At 42.4% G+C, this 19,464-nt stretch overlaps 1 protein-coding gene across 1 annotated transcript in view; it reads right to left on the bottom strand.

The window, feature by feature from the left end:
- Positions 1-17,320: 17,320 nt before the first annotated feature.
- FAM169A (family with sequence similarity 169 member A) overlaps positions 17,321-19,464 on the bottom strand; it is a 244,951-nt gene continuing 242,807 nt past the window's right edge. Inside the window, exon 15 of the transcript XR_012656092.1 lies at positions 17,321-17,331. The gene's annotated coding sequence lies outside the window, so the exon portion shown is untranslated. The remainder of the gene's footprint in view (positions 17,332-19,464) is intronic.

Raw genomic sequence — 19,464 nt, 5'->3', positions numbered from 1 at the left:
AATTTTAAGATAAATAGTCACTTTGTGCACTAACAGAAGGTCTTCTTGGCAATGTCGTTGGGCTCATCATTGCAGTATCAGACATACCGCTGTTTCTATAGCTCTCCCTTACCTACCAAAAGACATTTCCCCAACCCCTTCCTTGACTTTCCTGACGTTACCTGCAGAGAGGGAACTCTCACGGGCTACTTTTTGTTGCTCATACTAACAAAAAGTCCAATCTTTAAAAATTGTGCATCATTCAAGAAAATGGACATAATTTCTCCTGTGTTTTCCCCTAAAAGCCTGGGTAAAAGATTCAGGGTAACTTGGCAACAGATTTAAAGGCTTGGGCACACAGAAATTCTGTTCCAATACTGAATACACAATATCAAATATTACTTCCCTATGTTTAACTTTCATATATTTAAGCAACAAAATATTCTACTTCAGCTGTGGCGTGCAGAATAAATTGCTGCCATACTAAATATTCTTCCAAATGGATTTAACTTTGGGTAATAAAATGAAACTGCTGAGGTACCATAATTTCCAGAAAGCGTAAAGACACAGATGGCAGGAAAAAATGGAGCTGTCAGAAAGCATGAGCATTCATATAGGCTGTGACACTATCTTGTGATGATTTTCCCTTAGCGCTATTCACTGCAATGTGCAGTGCCCAAGAACTATTGGCCTTCAGAATGGGTTAACATGGCCAGGCTTACAATATGAAAGTAATTTGGAAGCCATGGAGGAAATTGTAAAAAGCTATATTTAAAGCATGACTCAAGATAAGGATGACAGGTTTATAAAAACTACCTTCCGCAATCAAGAGCAATCGTGAGAAATTCCTTTATTCTCCGATAACAAGGGCCAAATTCTGCTTTGTTACACCCACATGACCTCTTTAACTTCAAAGGAATTGCATGGCTATAGATAAGAGCAGAATTTAGCTCCTATCCATTCAGACAGGTCAAGAGATTATGCACTGCATTCAAGTCATTTTATATGTATTGCCCTGTTATTTAGTTTATATTTTTTCTCATTCGCATAAAATTCCTTGACAAATTAAAGAACAGAGAGGTAACAGTACAGAACTCTCCCAAGGTCACGCAGGAGGCTTGTGGCTGAGTCAGGGACAGAATCCAGGCCAGCTGAGTCCCCCTCCAGTCCCTTAACCAGAAAACCATTCATCTACATAGGAAATAATAAGACTAATAAATGTAAATACAATTTGAATCACACTAAAAATACCAGGCTACAGCTTATCTGATACCCTGTTTTACTATAGGAAAGAGATAAGTAAAGGACACAATCCCCCATTCCTTATGCAGGTCATACGTAATTCCTGCCAATGTTAATGGGAGTTTGAGCATTGTTAATTATTACTGCCTGCTTATAGGAACACCCACAATGTACTAGGTACAGTAAAAACAAGGACAGTAGGGCCCTGCCCCAAAGAGCTAGGAACAAACAGATGAAGGGTAGGAGAGAGGAGCTCAGTGAAGAAGTAAAGTAATTTGAGGTGAGGATGGCTGAGATCCTTATAATACCGTGAGTTTTGGTAATGCTGTTTTTAGATGTACTTACTGTGAGTCGTTCAGCTGGGGAGACTGAATGGGGCCATGGAAAGTCACCAGGGATCTTCCATCTGAAAAGGCCAAAACAGAGCAAAACCTAGTAGCAGAGTCCAAGGTCTACAGGGACAAAGATCTCTAGCTCCGCCTCCCATACTGACCAGAGGAGAATGTCCTTTCTTCCACTCACCCCCCAACCATGTGTTTTTTGCTTTTAGTGTTAAGGACACCTTCCCAATCCTTTCTCTTATTGTTTAGTTGAACTTTTACTCCTCCAACTGCAAGGCCTATTCATTTGCAGGAATTACTTTTTTCTTTCTAACAGAGTTTGATGTTAGGAATCTATTCTCCTCAGCTGTAGATGGCCCACAATTTTTTCACTCTTAATTTGTTTTCTCTCTCCCTAGGTGAGAAGAGGAATCATATAGTTAAGTTTAATAAAGTCACATTGAAGGACCTCCAGTGGAATAACTTGTGACATGTAAATGAATTCAAGATCAGATCTCTTCGTAGCTGTATCCACTCTTACCCACAGAAACAAATTACAGCTATGGCTACGCTATGGAGCTTACTGCGGCGCTAGCTGCTCTAAGCTGACAGGAGAGAACTCTGCCGCTGGCTTAACTACTCCAGTCCCCATGAGCAACGGAAGCTACATCAGCGGGAGAAGCTCTCCTGCTGACAGAGCACGGTCCAGGCCAGCATTTGTGTCAGTGTAATTTATGTTGCTAAGGGGGGTGGTTTAGTCACACCCCTGAGCAACATAAGTTATGCTGACTTAGGCTATGTCTACACTAAGCTTAAGTGATTCCCAAGTTAAACAAGTCTTCTGTGATGCTGTTAATTATTTCCTCCAGTTAGGCCTACCTCTATCTGCTGGATCTTTACTGAGGTCTTGGCTACACTGGCGCTTTACAGCGCTGCAACTTTCTTGCTCAGGGGTGTGAAAAAACACACCCTTGAGCGCAGTAAGTTACAGCGCTGTAAAGCACCAGTGTAAACACTGCCCCAGTGCTGGAAGCGTAGCTGCTAGCGCTGTAAGCTAATCCTTAAAGGGAGGTGGAGTACCTGCAGTGCTGGGAGAGCTCTCTCCCAGCGCTGGTGCCGCAACCACACTCGCACTTCAAAGCGCTGCCATGGGAGCACTCCCGCGGCAGCGCTGTATTGTTGCAAGTGTAGCCATACCCTGAGGGTGATACCGCCATGGAAACCTCAATAAGTTAAAAAAAGAAAAAACAAAAGTGTTGATAATGGCAATGTTTCAGACTTGCTCCAATTCATTTTAAACCCAAAGACTGTTTCCACATCAATTATTTGTGACATAGACTGAATGTGGGGAAGAAGAACTGAAATCGAGAGCAAGATGCATTCTGCACTTAACATTTGGCATTCCAAACATGAAGGCCCTGTTCTTCAGTCCTTACATACGTATCAGTCCGTCTGATTCACCCCTGCCTTTGCAATCAATGGGGCTACATTGGTGTAAAACTGAAGGAATGCAGTGGTGAATCAGACCGAGTGAGAATTTTACATGCACAAAGACTGCAGATTCAGGCAAAACAATCTATTGTATAAGCACCCTTCTGATTTATAGATTAGAATGAAACTGTGCAAATATTGATGAAGAGGAGGAAATGAATGGTTGCATTGTTTCTCTTTCCTTCTGTGCAGCCAGATTGTATTATGTCATGGTCCCACCCTCAGTCCCAATCTGGCTGACCAACTTGATGGCAAAATAGATGTTTGTATGAGATGCTGTGGGTCAAATTCTCAGCTGATGTCACTGGAGATACATCAACTTACACAAACTGACGAACTGGATTTGTAGGAGTAAAACTGGGTTGTGTGTGTCAGTTAGAATGAATTTATAAAAAGTCACCCCACATTTGTCTCTTCCACACTGCTGTCATTTTATCTCTGTTGCTGTTTATAGCCTGTTCCCGACACACTCCCAATCCCTCCCAAAAAATATCATCACATCACGGTACTGCTGCTGAATGTTAATGAGATACTATACTTGGTCCAAGTCCTGACTGCCAGTCATTTTTTAAGCCATTCATCTTCACAGTTGCTGGTAACTGGTGGATCAGGTAGTCCACCAACCAATCTTTATTGCGTGGGTACCTCCGGGCTCGAGAGGGTACCAGGGATTTCTATACCCGCTCATCTCTGTTGTAAATGTACATTCTGTCTCAAAGTTCTGCACAGAGAAATGGTTACCACTGTAGTCTGTCTCCTTGAATGATAGGTTCAGTAATGCAAAATAAAAAGCAGGACCTCATCTAGAACCTGATGATTTATATAAATTCATTGGCTTAAACAGAATCAGACTCAGAGAAATGTTGGGCTGAACAAGATCTCCAGAGGTCATCTAGTCCATCCCCCAGTGCTGAGGGACGACCAAGTAAACCTACACCATCTCTGAGAGGTGTTTGCACAACCTAGTCTTAAAAACCTCCAATGACAGGTGTGACGTTACACCCCATATTCTACATAGAAATATGATTATGATATGAATATGGCATAGCTAAGATATAGTTTATGCAAGATGGCTCATGTAAGATATCGTTGGAAAAATTATGATTTACTGAATGTGATTATCCAATTTCTATGCATGTATCGTTTCTGTATCTAAAGTTAGGAATATTGACTATGTAACAATTACAACTGTGTATGTACTTGGGGGGAACGCCCACCAGACAGTAGGCAATGCTCCTGAATGACCCATTTAAGAAGGACAATAGAACTCTGAAGATACTAATCTCTGTCCTTCCTGAGACGCATCCTGGAATGTAGCTGTAACACAACAAGGTCAGGTGATAATGTAATCTTATGCAAAATACCCCTTGGACACTGCTGGTTCTTTTCCACTGTAGGAGAATGGGGATCAAACAAAGGATTCCCACCTTAGGTAAATCCTTTTAAGGCTGAGGAGGGGGTTGATCTGGACTCTTCTCCACTGTCTTCCCACTCAAGAAGAAAGACTGCTAAAAACACCTGAAGAGAAAAAGCCAAGGGCTGAGTCCAGACTGACATAAGAGTCTAATCTGTAAAAAGAAATAATTGGAACTCTGGGCTACAAAAACTCTGTGTCCTGCCTAATTCAACATTTTGGGTGAGAAATTACATTTTGTAACCTGCTTCTTTAGTGAATCGAGCTTAGGTTGCGTGTTTTGTTTTATTTGCTTAGTAATGTGCTTTGTTCTGTTTGCTATCCCATATAATCACTTAAAATCTCTATTTTCTAGTTAATAAACTTATTTCTTGTTTATAACATAATCCAGTTTGTGAAATTCATATGGAGGGAGCCAGAAGCTGTGCATATCTCTCTTCACATTGAAGGAGAGGGTGATTTTTTATGAGCCTGCGCTGTGCAGATCTTTCTATATAGCACAAGACAGTATTTTGGGGGGGGGGGGGTTATTCCCCAAAAGGGGTGTGCACATGAGTGCTGGGTGACTCTTCTCACAAAGAGCTGACTTCAGTCAGTGTCTGCAGCTGGGTGTGGTCCTACCTATGTGTGTGCTGCAAGAGGCCGTAGAGCCTAATTCAGCAAAACAGGGAGAGGGAATCCAAACTAATGGACTAGGAGGGGCTCAGTGAAACCCCAGTACAACAGGTGGCATCCCAAAAGCGGGGTCCAACCCATCACAATGGGGATTCCACAACCTCCCTTGGAAGCCTATTCCAGTACGTCTCTCTCCCTACAGTTAGAAAGTTTTTCCTAATATCTAACTGAAATCTCCTTTGCTGCAGTTTAAGCCAATTACTTCTTGTCCTGCCTTCAGTAGACACACAGAACAACTGATCATCATTGATCATCGTCCTCTTATAAACAGCCCTTAACATATTTGAAGACTATTATCCAGTCCCCCTTCTGTCTTCTTTTCCCAACACTAAACATACCACTTTTTTTTTAACCTTTCTTCATAGGTCAGGTTTTCTAAATCTTTTATTATCCCAGTGTTAAGTGGATGTCTTCAGCTAATCAGAGAAAAAATTAATCAGAGAGTAGCACAAAATTGCTTCTTATTGATTCCATGTTGTAGTCATATTAGAGTAAAAAATCATAATGTTCTATAGTTTATACACAGTACAAGAAAAATGTTTTTACTAACATTTGTAAGTCATTCCCAACCCACCTGGTTAGAAATGTGCTGACTTAACTAAAAACAACTTGCACAAAGAGGCATGATGATTTTCTATATATGACACACTTATTCTATATTTATTCAACCTGATTATATCCACCTCTCCTAGATGCACTAGCAAATATTCAGACACATTATCAGTGACCAAGGACAACTGCAGATCACCATCTCCTCCCATTCAAGGGTTTCAAATTCAGTCCTAGAGGGTAACTTTGGGATAGTCTTCTTCCACACTCAGGTGACAGAATAAGGGGAAAGTCAAAGCCTTCTGCTTTGGGAGAGCCCAAAAACATTTGGATTTGGTTTGAGAATGGTCACTTGTATATGGGGTGGCCTCAGGAAAGCCATTCTACTGTTCTAGAGTCACCTGACTCAGAAATCATGCTCCACCACAATTCTGCAACCATTAACTAAAGTCAGACAGCGCCGGTTCTTTTTTCAGCTTCTTTACACCACTCTAACAATGAAAAACAGTTGTAAAGATGGTGAATTAGGGTCCTCAAGAATTCCACCTGTGTGGCTTCTGGACAACCACCTCCTGACCGCTAGTACAGAGGTCATGGCCAGAGAAAAGGGTTTGGTCATGGGAATGTGGGCATGGTTAAGGGATTCTTAGACCCCAGTAATCTCTAGTTGCCAAAATTAACTGTTGGGCATAAATTTAATAGCTGCCCCATGGCTACTCTCATTTATGCCAACAATCAGCCTCTTCCTGGCCAGGAACAAGAGGATTAGGGGAGAGTAAATGAGCTTTATAGCTACTTCTGTCTGCTCATCCATATGAGGAACTCTAGCCCAGTGACTCTATCTATTTATTTCTTCTAATAAGAGGTATTTTTTTGTCCAGTAGCAGTTCTTTCTACAATTTGTTTTTCATCTCTGTTTTGTCACATTGAGTTGCATAGACACATTATGTATCCGTTTACACATAGGAGTAAATAGACAGCAATGATGGTGTTATTCACACAATGTGTATTCAGTTATATGCTAGGACATCTATAATATGTAAAGACAGTTGAGATGTTCTCAGCATATATCCTGGTGGATGGATTTTCAACATCAGCAGGAAAACAATTGAAAGGACCAAGAACAAAAGAAATGGGAAAGTGTCATGTGATGCACTTGGCACCAATGGTAACTATGACTTATCAGAGCACTGATTGCACTTCAGCTCAGTTGTATAGTATTTGTACTGTGAGATCACAGATATAAACACACCATGCAACAATGGTTTGAGTCATGCCAAAATATGACCTAATCCAACACATGGGAGCTCAGAGGTAAAATTCCATCTTCATAGAAATCTGCTGTCAGTGGGTTAACCAATGCACAAGCTTCTCATAGATGGGACCTGGGTTCACAGATGGAAAGAACATCTGTTCTTTGGCTGTGGTGGTCTGCTCTAGATGTCTATAGACATTTATCCACAACCTAGTAAACAAATCCCACCATTGTACAATTTTAAACAAGACTTTGGTAAATTGGCCGTCTCTTTTCAGGACTGTATTAGCAGAAGTGTTATAAGTTGGGACAGAAGTGCATTGACAAATGTATGGGAAGCTCGTACAGTGCTTAGCTGCACATTAGGCCTCAGATCTAAAGTCTGAGAGGAGAATAAACGAATAGCTAGGGGGAAGTAGTATCTATGTGAGCAACAAAAGCAACAAAGGCAGCTCAGTTTACACAGTGCACCTCTGTTTGTTTTGGCAGATCTTTTGTGGATCTGTTTCTGGGCAGAATTTCCAAGTCTGTCAACTATGGTTGGCGTTCCTCCGGCACCTGTGCCCAGGTAGTTCTACATTTATGCATTGTTCTCTATGCACTTGTTCACTATCTCCAATCCAAGATAAATTTTCTAACCGTTTTCTTAGATACCCAATATCAAATTAGTATTGTGGCTTAAATCCCAGTCCCTTTGAAGTCAGTGGAAAAACTCCCACTGACTCCATTAAGACCAGCATTTGTGTGTGAAAAATACAGAAACTTTCAGGCAAGCAGGAGACTCCAAATGTAACAAACATATTGCATGTATAGGCAGAAAATTCCCCACTCATTTGGCTCCCCATTTTTCATATGCTGCAGTCACAGTATATGACATAATATTGAGCTATATGTGCTTTAACTTAATATGCACAGAAACATTTGGAAGGCAGGGTTGCAGCATTCTGCGATATGTGGCACATCTCCTTGATGAAGTTAAAGGTATATCATCATCTGGGTGTTTTTGGCTGTCACATATGACATCAACTAGCATGCCTCACTGGACAAACCAGAGTGATGTGTCTTTCAATTCACTGAGAGCCATGCCACATCACAAAATACTGTCATCCTTTTTTGTATTTTTTATAAGGGATTTCCACTGTGTACCCTTTCACATAGTGGGACCAGATTGTCATCATGGGGGTCAATAGAATGTAGCCAGTTTACACCAATTGATGATCTGGCCCTGGGCATCAATTTTATACTGTCCTAATGCATCCTTGGCAGTGTAAGAGTATTCCAACACACCTACTACACCATTTAGAACAGATTATTATTAGCCACTCAAATGCTTGGGTGGTTCCATTTCTGGGGCTTACTGCTGATCATTCCAAAGAGAATCCTAGGGAACTGTAGGTAACAGCTTTATCATACATGTAAGTAGAATCCATTTAGCATAAGCACGTAATTCCAATCAGAGGTTTCACTACAAATGTTCCAAGTGAATAGTATTCATGGGCAAAGTCTGAAGCAGAGGGCTTCCTCGGCTTAATTATTTTATTGTTAGTGAATTATTCCATTTGTCTGGGGAGTAATGTGGAGGTAGAAAAATCAAAGGCAAATCCCAAAATGGATTCATCTGCCTGTGCTAAAATGGATTCTGGGTATCCATGGAAAGCTGGAGTCTTCCAAGCATCCAAGTCATTTCTCTGCAAACACAATTAAGCTCCCAGTCATCCCCTTTATAGCCTTCTTCCACTCCCATCTTTGATGCTGCTCTTTATACTTGGAATTCCCTTTCTCTCCCTGTGATCTCTCATCATTCAAATCCTCCTGTAAGACACACTTCTTCCATTCAGTTGCTCCCAGATCATCCTTCCCACGTGAAAACGTATGGCATTATGTGAGTGGGCATCCCATCTGTACATTGAATGTGTTTGAACTGCACTTCACCCCACGCAGTAGAGGGCTCGTTCAAGGCTCCGCACATAAAAGCAGCCATCCTGGGTCAGACAAATGGTTTATCTAGTCCAGTATCCCGTCTTCCAACAGTAGCCAATGCCAAGTGCTTCAGAGGAAATTAATAAAATAGGCAATCATTGAGTGATCCATCCCCTGTCAGACATCCATGCACATCATAAGCGCTGTGTTTAGGGCTTATGTAGCATGTTGGGTCTTGCACAGGTTGTTTGCTACACAGAGGGAGGTTTCATTCCTAGGCAAATAGGTTGTCCCAATGCACCTCCCATAAATAAATTAACAGGAGTTGCACAACTGACTCCCTGGGCACTGCACAGAAATTATGCCCATAATATTTTCAGAATTCAAAATTAATGCCATTAGCTATAAGAGGGTGTTAACCATTATAATGCAGATGACCCACTCAGCAAAGTTCACTTCACCAAATCAGCTTCTTTGTTAGGCTACAAACTGAGAAACAAGACAAGACTCAGAGTCAATAGCTTATTTCCAGGTGACAACATTTTGGAATGTGCAGCTATAAATACACTCACCTGCATTTATGCCACATAAAACATTTTTCAAATGTGTGGTGTGTGTCAGATAAAATATGAAAGATGGCAGGAGGGATCTGTTTATGAGGAATGTCTAAAACAAAATAAGCTGCATCCAAAAACAGTGAGTATCCCTTTGTCATTCATCAGCTGCCAAAGTGATTTACATGTTGTTATTTCAGGTGGAATCTTTCCACTGTAGGTACCCAAAGAACAACTCTGTAAACAGTCACCTCCCATTGTTGCTATGGCAACAGGGGCATATATGGAGTTGAGGAAAATGTGAGGTTTATAAGAGTAACAACAATGGAATTAACTGGCAGGCATGGAAAAAACTATCAATCAATCAGTCAAAATACCGGTCCAAGAGAGCATAAATTAGCTCTTGCTAGCTATATTTATATCCAACATTTCTCATTATAATGGAATCGGAGGGCCTGCTCCCATGAAAGTCAATAGGATCTTTACAAGCTCATTCTTGTAGTAGCAGCAGTGTTTAGCACTTGGGGTTTGACAGATGGAAAATGAGAAAGGTAACCAACTCCTGATGTTACTAAAGTCTATAGGAGTTTTGCCATTGAATTCAATGGGAAGAAAGTCAGACCTATGATATGTAGATGGCAGTTAATTTTACAGTCTTGATTTCCAAGTCCTGCTCTCCTTACGCAGGTGAAACACCCTTTGACTTTAATGGGAGTCTTACATGAGTAGTAAGGAGGACAAGATGTGGCTTTCAGTAGTTTATTTAATCCTAATTGTGATCCTCCCGAGGTGGTTTGACATTAGATTTGCATTGCAACAGGCTTGTGGCACTCATTTCTCTGAAACACACAGCCGTACATGCTAGTTACACGTGGTGAAGTAGCACTGAGTTCTAGTTTATACAAAGAGCTTTATGAGGTCACAGCAGAATTCTACTGTCAGCCCTTTGGTAAAAGGCAGAAGGCAGGAACAGGCGTCCAAACCATGGTCCCACCACCCCGAGCCACTGCCCCTAACCCTCAAGGCCCCACCCTCACACCACCCTTTCCCCTCAAGGCCACACCCTCGCACCACCCCTTCCCCTACCCTCACACCACCCCTTCCTGAGGCTCTGCCCTCACACTGCCCCTTCCCTCTAAGACATGCCTTCGCACCTCCACTTCCCCCTGCCCTCACACTCCCCTTCCCCCCCAAGGCCACACCCTCACACCACCCCTTCCCCCGCCTTCACACCACCCCTTCCCGAGGCTCCGCCTTCACACTGCCCCTTCCCCCTAAGACATGCCTTCGCACCACCACTTCCCCCTGCCCTCACACCACACCTTCCCCTGCCCTCACACCACACCTTCCTCTAAGGCCCCGCCCTTGCATCACCCCTTCCCCACAAAGCTCTGTTCCTGTGCCACCTCTTCCTCCCCGAAGCCTTACTCCTCTCCAACCCCCACCCCACTCTTACGATCAGTAAAAAGTGGGGGAGTCATGGCCCCCTGGTCCCCTCCCCTGGTTCCAGTGCCCATGGCTGGAGGGTGTTAGACAACAATGCAGTTAGCTCCTTCCCTTCCTGGACTAGGGACTAATTATTTGGTGCCAGTGGTTATGGCACATTTCAGTTCCAGAAATGGGATGCAGCTGGAAGATATAGTTACTTGTGGAACAGAGGCTGGCAAGATCTTTCAATGCACAATGCTTCTCATCAAATGATAGCAAAAATAAGACCAAAAAAAGAGAAAATTTAAATTGGGGCATCCCTAAATTAATAATAAATAAATTGGCATGATGCTCAGTAGCTTGTGTAAGCTTTTCCATTATCACATCGACCTCGTAATACTATAACCCAACCACACAGTTCTCCACAATCAAGAATGGACTGACTTTAATGGCACTGCCTGCATCATGGGTGGTGTGGAAGAAACCTTATGGTGGAGGCAGTACAGTGCTCCCAAGTTCCCAGAGAAGTGCAGGCACTGTACAGTCTTTCATGTGCTCTCGTACCCCACCTCCCCTATGCAAGGTCCACTCTGCTGAGCCCCTGAGAGTCCTATACTAACAGCCACGCTGAACTGTAGTAGTCCCTGTGCTTGGCAGAATTCTGTGCTGAGAGCTATGACTGTGCCTGGCTCCTGCACAGGAACTCAGTCAAGAGAAGCTCCCTCTACCCACACATGATAGACAAGGTATGCTTGACTTCTACAGGAGATATAGGTGTGATTTCCAAAAGCACTCAGCATTGGCTTAGCTCCATCCCATTGAAGTCAATGGCAAAATTTACTACCTCCAGTGGGAGCAGACTTCAGTCAATGAGGGTGCAGGGAGGGTGTAAGCTAATGATGACTGTACATATGTACACATGTACCTTGAGAAATTACCAGCCCCCGTTACTGCCAAACTTCTTGTATCACTTTTTGCTTTTAATATGTTTGCACAGTGTATTTGGTTAGGAGTCAGCTTGTCATTATGAATGCAAGATGCCTGCACAACCACGTTTATTTATATGGCTTGCTGGCTCTGTGATGACCATTGTAACCAAGGCCAAAGCTGCTCTGTTACCCTTTCACGTCACTTTCTGCAATATTTTCTGGACTGAAACCCCATTTGAAGACTTATCAGCTGGAACACAGAGTTTCCACCTCTGATAATACCACCAATAAAAGTGGAAGTGGTGTAATTCACTGTAATCAAAGGAGGAGAGTGGTGTGAATAGTTCTTTCTTTGCTCTTGGGCCATATATAAGCTATTTTTCACCAGCATGGGTCAGTATTTTCTCAAAGCATGGTCCTACTCTATAAAGCTAGTATCATACGGTTTCATTTTTATTGTGCCAGTCAATGATGCCGTGTCAAGCCCAAAACAAACAGTTTACTATTAAAAAGTATTTTTCCTCCTGACATAGAGTCACAGGGTCTGGTCTATGCCCCACCCTGTAACCAATCTCCTGGGCAGGGCCAGCTCTAGGCACCAGCGCTCCAAGCATGTGCTTGGGGCGGCACTTTCCAAGAGGCGCCACCCCAGCCCTGAGCGGAGGTGAGCTGCGGCGGTGGGGGGTGCGGGGACGACTGAAGGAAGTAACCCTGGGGGGGCAGAGGAACGCCTCCCCCCCCAGCTCACCTCTGCATCCTCCCCTGAGCATGACACCGGAGATGAGGTGCACTCGGGATAGGAGGCAGGGCAGGGGCAGAGTTGGGGTGGGGCTGGGAGGGGGCACGGGAAATTTTTTTTGCTTGGGGCAGCCAAAAAACTTGGAGCTGGCTCTTCTCCTGGGAGTGACCCCATGGCCTCCAGGACTCTGAGAACAGGCCTTTGGCACCAGCAAACCCCATGTCTCCCCGTGCCTACCTGCAGAAAAGCCAACCAAGACAGACTCCTGCAGGAGGCTTGTACTGTAGCCCTTCAGGCTCAATGCTTTCAGTGAGTATTTGCTGTGACATAGGCAGCCTTTTCAAAACAAGGTAATTATTTATTGGTCACCTGGCACACAGAATCTGAAAATCCTGAGGTTAGCAGAGAGAGGCAGAAGTTAAACCACAGTCCATCCCGGCCAAGTCAGCACCATGATATGCCAGCTAAGCTGTGATGGGCTCGATCTCTGGCCTTCTTCCCCTGTCCCCCTTTTTGTCTCTCCAGGTCCAGACTCCTCTGCCCCTCGAAAAGGGCAACCCTTCCTCCAGACATCTGACACATTGTTCTCCAGCTCTGTTCACAAGTCCTGCCCACCAGGGTTTCCTGCTGTTAGGTGTTTATTGTTCAGTTGTTGAGGAATCCATTTGTCTTTCTGGACCCTCTTTTGATTTGGGTCAGTTTAAGCCAGTTCTTTAATGACTCCAGGCATTCCACCCAGACAGCAAGGTGACACACATACACACCCTGTCCCCTGCAACATTCCAGGAACAGTGACTGTGTGAACCCTTTTGTACCCACTGGGTAGCAATGCAACATACAGAGGGAAACTGAGGCATGCCTAGGATTCATACAAATATTACACAAAATTCCCAGTTCACCACACCTTAGTTTTCCAGTCCAACTGACTGAGTTTAGGTTCAGAGATTCAAAAGGGGCTCAGTGATTCCTGTGCATATTCCATGGGGATATTTCTCCTCTCACTTACACCAACACATATCAAGAATAATTCCATTATAGAATATTAGGGTTGGAAGAAACCTCAGGAAATCATCTAGTGCAACCTCCTGCTCAAAGCAGGACCAACACCAACTAAAACATCCCAGCCAAAGCTTTGTCAAGCCGGGCCTTAAAAACCATTAACGATGGAGCTTCCACCACCTCCCTAGGTAACCCATTCCAGTATTTCAACATCCTCCTAGTCAAATAGTGTTTCCTAATATCTAACCTAGACCTCCCCCACTTCAACTTGAGACCACTGCTTCTTGTTCTTTCATCTACCACCGAGAACAGCCTAGCTCCATCCTCTTTAGAACCCCCCTTCAGGTAGTTGAAGGCTGCCATCAAATTCCCCCTCACTCTTCTCTTCTGCAGACTAAATAACCCCAGTTTCCTCAGCCTTTCCTCGTAAGTCATGTGCCCCAGCCCCCTAATCATTTTAATTGCCCTCCGCTGGACTCTCTCCAATTTGTTCACGTCCCTTCTATAGTGGGGGGACCAAAACTGGATGCAATACTCTAGGTATGGCCTCACCAGTGCCAAATAGAGGGGAATAATCACTTCCTTCAATCTGCTGGCAATGCTCTTACTAATACAGCCCAATATGCCATTGGCCTTCTTGGCAACAGGGGCACACTGCTGACTCATATCCAGCTTCTCGTCCACTGTAATCCCCAGGTCCATTTCTGCAGAACTGCTGCTTAGCCAGTCGGTCACCAGCCTGTAGCGGTGCATGGGATTCTTCCTTCCTAAGTGCAGGACTCCTCACTTGTCCTTGTTGAACCTCATCGGATTTCTTTTGGCCCAGTCCTCCAATTTGTCTAGGTCACTCTGGACTCTATCCCTACCTTCCAGTGTATCTACCTCTCCCCCTAGCTTAGTGTCATCTGCGAATTTGCTGAGGGTGCAATTCATCCCATCATCCAGATCATTAATAAAGATGTTGAACAAAACCGGCTCCAGGAAGCCATTGAAGCCAATAGCATTACACTGCTGAAGAGTAGCATTGGTTACAGGAGAATCAAGCCTCATGATTTCAAGTCATGTCCTCCATGACACCTGTACAGTCCCATTGCGTGCATTGCGCAGGTGTAATGGTAGTGGATTGGAACTTAATAAGAAATTATTGGGGTGATTCACAAGAAGAAATAGAATGCAGCTCACTGTCTCTTGTCTGCACTGGCTAAGTAAGAAAACAAGAAGGACTTGGCACAAGAGTAGAAGGCTAGGACTCTGAATAGACATGGGAAGCAGTTCTATAGAGTAAGAATAGGACATTTTAAAACAGTACTTCTGCAGACTTGTGCTGCATTTAAATATACACTCAGCTTTGATAGCAATTCACCCTGTACTAATATTCAGCTGCTAAATAGCTGCAACAGTTTCATCTCCCTCTCCCCACGCCCCTCATCCTGAAGATCTGATAGATACCAAGCTGTGTTATGAATGCTAATATGGAGGGAGGGGGGGCAAGAGCCCATTTCCAGACACAAAATGGTTATAGCAGAGATACACACCAGCTATAACCCCCACTATTTATGTAAAAGATATTGCTGCCACATGATATTGATTATTATTCCTAATCTCAGTAATCTCTTCTAAATGGGTTTATTAAAGTGTCCTCAGAGTCATTGTGGGGTCTATCTATTCTAACAAATATTTTGCAATGATTGCTGTTTAACTCACATCTGTTTCTAGCGTTTTTGTATGTTATTATAGATCTAGTAAAAGTATTTTAATTTTCTTTCCTTACAGTACAGCTACAGGAAACCTGCTGGTGGAAACTATCTCCAGAACAAAACAAACATGGGTATAAAATCAGTTGAAACCCTGGCTTTATATATCCTCATCTCTTTCGTCCTTATCCAGAAATGGAATTCCAAATAAATTTTCTCAGATACACTGACCTGTCTCCTTCTAAACATAGGCCACTTCTTATTATCAGAGCCCATGGAGAAAGTAGAGCTGGATCCTTCTCTTGGCTCTGCCCCTGACTGCTCTGTGACTTTGAGCAAGTCACTTAGTATCTTTCTGCATCTCAGTTTTCCCATTTGTAAAAATGTGAGGGAATGATGCTTTTGGAAAGTGCTTGGAAATCTTTGATGGAAAAAACATTGTTTAAGTGCTCAGTTTTATCATCTTACTGCTTTTTCTTTCTTCCATCTATTAATTGTAATAAAATCCACAGATAATCCCAACAGAGATATTTGAATCAAAAGTTCATTTAGTACATCAATTAAACCTGGTGCTGGTTTCCTGCCATTTCAGTCTAGGTGATCTGATTAATAATCTACTGGTTACAACAGGGAAATGGGAACATGGATTCTCTACTGACTTTGCTCTTGACTCACTGTCATGTTTCTGAAATATAAATAACAGCACTGAAGCATTTATATGAAGAGAATGCATATAAAATATTGCATGGATTTTGAAGATCTAAGATAGGGATATTTTGGTCAGTCAACTTTTGGGTTGACCTTTCAAATGGAACAAGTTGGTGGAAAAGAAAATTTTAAGCTCAGTCCTGCAAGGTGCTAGGAGTTAAGTCTCGTTATGCAAGTCAATAGGTGTGGAAGTTGCACAGCACCTCCCAGGATCAGGCTCTTCTCTTGAAAAGAAGGTCGTCTCACAAGAAAATAATTACCTCCTAAACAGAGATGAATGACTCCCTCTCACCCCTCCCCCACACAGGTCTATATTAAGCAAGATATATTAAGCATTTCAACCATTAGACAGAAAGTACCTGAGGAGTAAAGGTTCCATAGACTTTGTTCATTGCTATTCTGACTCAGCAGGTTCTCATTAGCTGAATAAGTCAAACTTTTGGATACTTCTTCACAAGCTGTCCCTTAACTGTTACAGTCAAGACTATGGATGATGCTCTTATACAAAAGCATTCTTGCTCAGCAACAAACTTTCCTCATGATCTCATACTAGGAAGCCAAATAGCAATGGCATGGTGGTAATTTAAAGCATCTGTTAACTGATACAGAGAAATTCTCAATTAAAAACAAATCAGAACATACCCTTTTTTACTTCAGTTTACAGATAAAGCTCACTTCTAAAACAGTGTTCTTCTGATAGATTATTTCATGTGAAAGACCTGTGGCTAGAGAGAGGCATTGGTTAATTTGTCCAGCTGTCAGCTGGACAGTCGATTTGGGTTTAGCATTCTACAGCAGTTCTGAACATATGTCACTTTTGTCTTATACTACATTTCTAATGCTAAAGCTTGGAAATCAGATTAAATTAATGCAAAGAGGAAATCTGGGGAACTAAATTGACTATGAATGTCTTTGATAGAAATCCCTAAATGCATGTATTGCTTTAACATCACCTATCTGTCTCCGGTGTTCTTGGAATAGTTTGTTCTATATATTTGTGCCATTGCCTCATGCTGCTGACTTTAGGGTCACAAGTAATTAAATAAATGAGATTTGGAAAGGGGGTTGGAAGTCTTCTCCTTTCATCAGCTGAATTACACTGTTAATCTGATTCCCAGCTAACATGCTAGCTAATGATACAGCTATACTTACAAAGTAAAACACAAAGGTTTGATGGAAGAACAACCAAATCCCAAAACTTTCCTATTCCAAAAGAAGAAAAATAGGTCTGATTTGTTGCACAAATGTTAAAGATTATCTTGAACATCCCTCAGCTTTGAGGAGAGGAGTCTGAATCCAAAGGTTACAGCTTTAATAATCTATTCAATATGATTCATCCTGTACTTCAACAACATTTCAGACAATCAAGAAATCTAATCATTAGTTCCTCAGATTCTCAGGCATTCCAGGTTCCTTTGGCAAAGAGACATCACAGCTAGCATAACGGTAAATTGAAAGAGCCATTCCATGCAAAGCCTTAATTCTTCCTCTTTCCCCCATCATGTGCCTTTGGGGCTGACAATTAGATTCCCCCAAACTGAATATTTCTTTTTTTAAAGTTTCAACAAAATTTGAGTCATTTTTGAGTGAAAGAGTGCAAGCAGGAAAACAATATTCAAGCCCCTTTACAAAAGAGTGAAGAGTTTATTGTACTCAGCCACTTCAAAAGACTGGATTTTATACTTCAAATTTGTCATGAATTTAAATCATGAACCACATAGTTAAGAAACTAACGAATTTACCAAGTCAGTAATACCCAGAGTCCACATCCAGACCTTGCTTCCCCAAAGTTCAGGGCCATTCAGATACCAAGGTTCTGGTTTGGGTCTACCCCAAATAGCGGGAAATAAAATTGTCAAGTGGCAGCACGGCCACTGCTAGTCCCTAATGAGCAAAAGGAACAAAGTAGCAGAAAACAGAGAAATGGTTCTAGCTGTAGAATTCTCATTCAACACCCTCTCTTACCCTGCACAGAAAATTAAGAGTCTCACATCCAAACAGGCCAATAAATATTTTTGGCAAGTTGCGGTAACCACACTACATGGCTTTGAAGTAGGCATTTTATGAAGGGGGGAAATGCTAGTAATGCTACACAAAGCTAAGAGGTTAGGGAGCATGGTTTGTTTGTTTACCTTTAATAGACGATATTCTGTGGCTCTTTTTATGGAGGTGTTGCCTGTGGTGTTTTAAAAAGATTAATTGCCCAGGGTTTTGCATGGCATTCTGAAGAGCTCTGTTTATGTGGTGTTTTACAGAGAAGTTGTATTAGTCTGGTTTTAATTTGGCTTTTTTATTGGTCCTTCCATAACTGGTTTCACAGTCGGGCCTTTGTTGCCCTTGTAACCGTGAGGGAAAAGGCCTGTTTCTAAATATAACAGTTCAGCAACACTGGTGATAAGATAAGAGTCAATGACGCATAGCTGGAAAGTCATTCATTCAGGAGTCTCTCTCCCAGGACCACCCGCGATGCCAGCCACTATAGTTTCAAAGCTTTTCTTGCTTTACTCTGCCTGAGCCCTGTGCACTATATATCAAAAGTCAGCATGAGGGGAGAGGCTCTTCTCTGAAGAATTTAAGGATTGCATCTTAAAATGAATACATCGTGGTCAGCATTGACTCTAGTCATCCAAACCCATTGTACTCTGCATCCTCATGGACACTCCAGTTCCCAGGGCCTCTCAATGGCAGCAGGGTTTAATAAGTATCATTTTCACAATCTTGGGCTGGTCTAAGGGCCCCTGCTTCAGGGTTCACAGGTTACCCAATATGACATCAGACCAGCCCTAGCAAGGAGTAGGAGGCTGTGTCACAGTTTCCAGTGTCAGAAAACACAGACTTTTTCACTTCCAACAAAAGCAACTCAGTGGGTAAGAGCTCCATGTTTTAGTGTATACCAGCTCACCTATCCTGGCTCACTCAAATTTTTTGCCAAGTCTTCAATAGGTCCCATACAATTATCACAACTAACTTGCTACTAACAGATTTAGCAAAGGTGAAAGCATTGTGAAATATTTCCAGTTTTCCATGCAAAGATTTCACTACATTTCTAATACTTCTAAATGAATAACTGGCTCTGGCTATGTACAATACTGCCAACAGCATTAGTAGATCACTTCTTATTCTATTGCCAGTTATAAAGACAGACATTAAGGCATTGAGGAAACTACTGTTTCTAGAGAAGCTGACACAATAATGTCACTTAGCTATTTAATGAGACAGTGCAGAGTGGGTTTACTGCTGATGGAACTGTTCACATCGCAGTCTTTAAGAGTTATGATAAGATATTGTTAGGGTGGACATTAGCTACAAAGTGGTTACTACAACTGGACACTTCTCCCCCTTCCCCCAAGGGTTGAACTACTTATATGTTTAAAATGGTCAAAACACATGCTTCTTTCTGCCCAAGAAACAGGAGTAGAAAAGTTGTATGTCAGATCATTTTTTTATTGCATACTATCTTGTTTTGTGCATATTTATTTGGCAAAAATTAGCAGACAGTAATATCCATCTGCCCATTAGCCCTTTCACAAGAATTAAGAAGCAGGATGATCCACTGGTTAGGACACCG

The sequence above is a fragment of the Chelonoidis abingdonii genome, chromosome 6 (assembly GCF_003597395.2).
Source record: "Chelonoidis abingdonii isolate Lonesome George chromosome 6, CheloAbing_2.0, whole genome shotgun sequence".
Taxonomy (NCBI): Eukaryota; Metazoa; Chordata; order Testudines; family Testudinidae; genus Chelonoidis; species Chelonoidis abingdonii.
The sequence above is the reverse complement of the archived record's forward strand: the minus strand, read 5'-3'. Positions and strand labels throughout refer to the sequence as shown.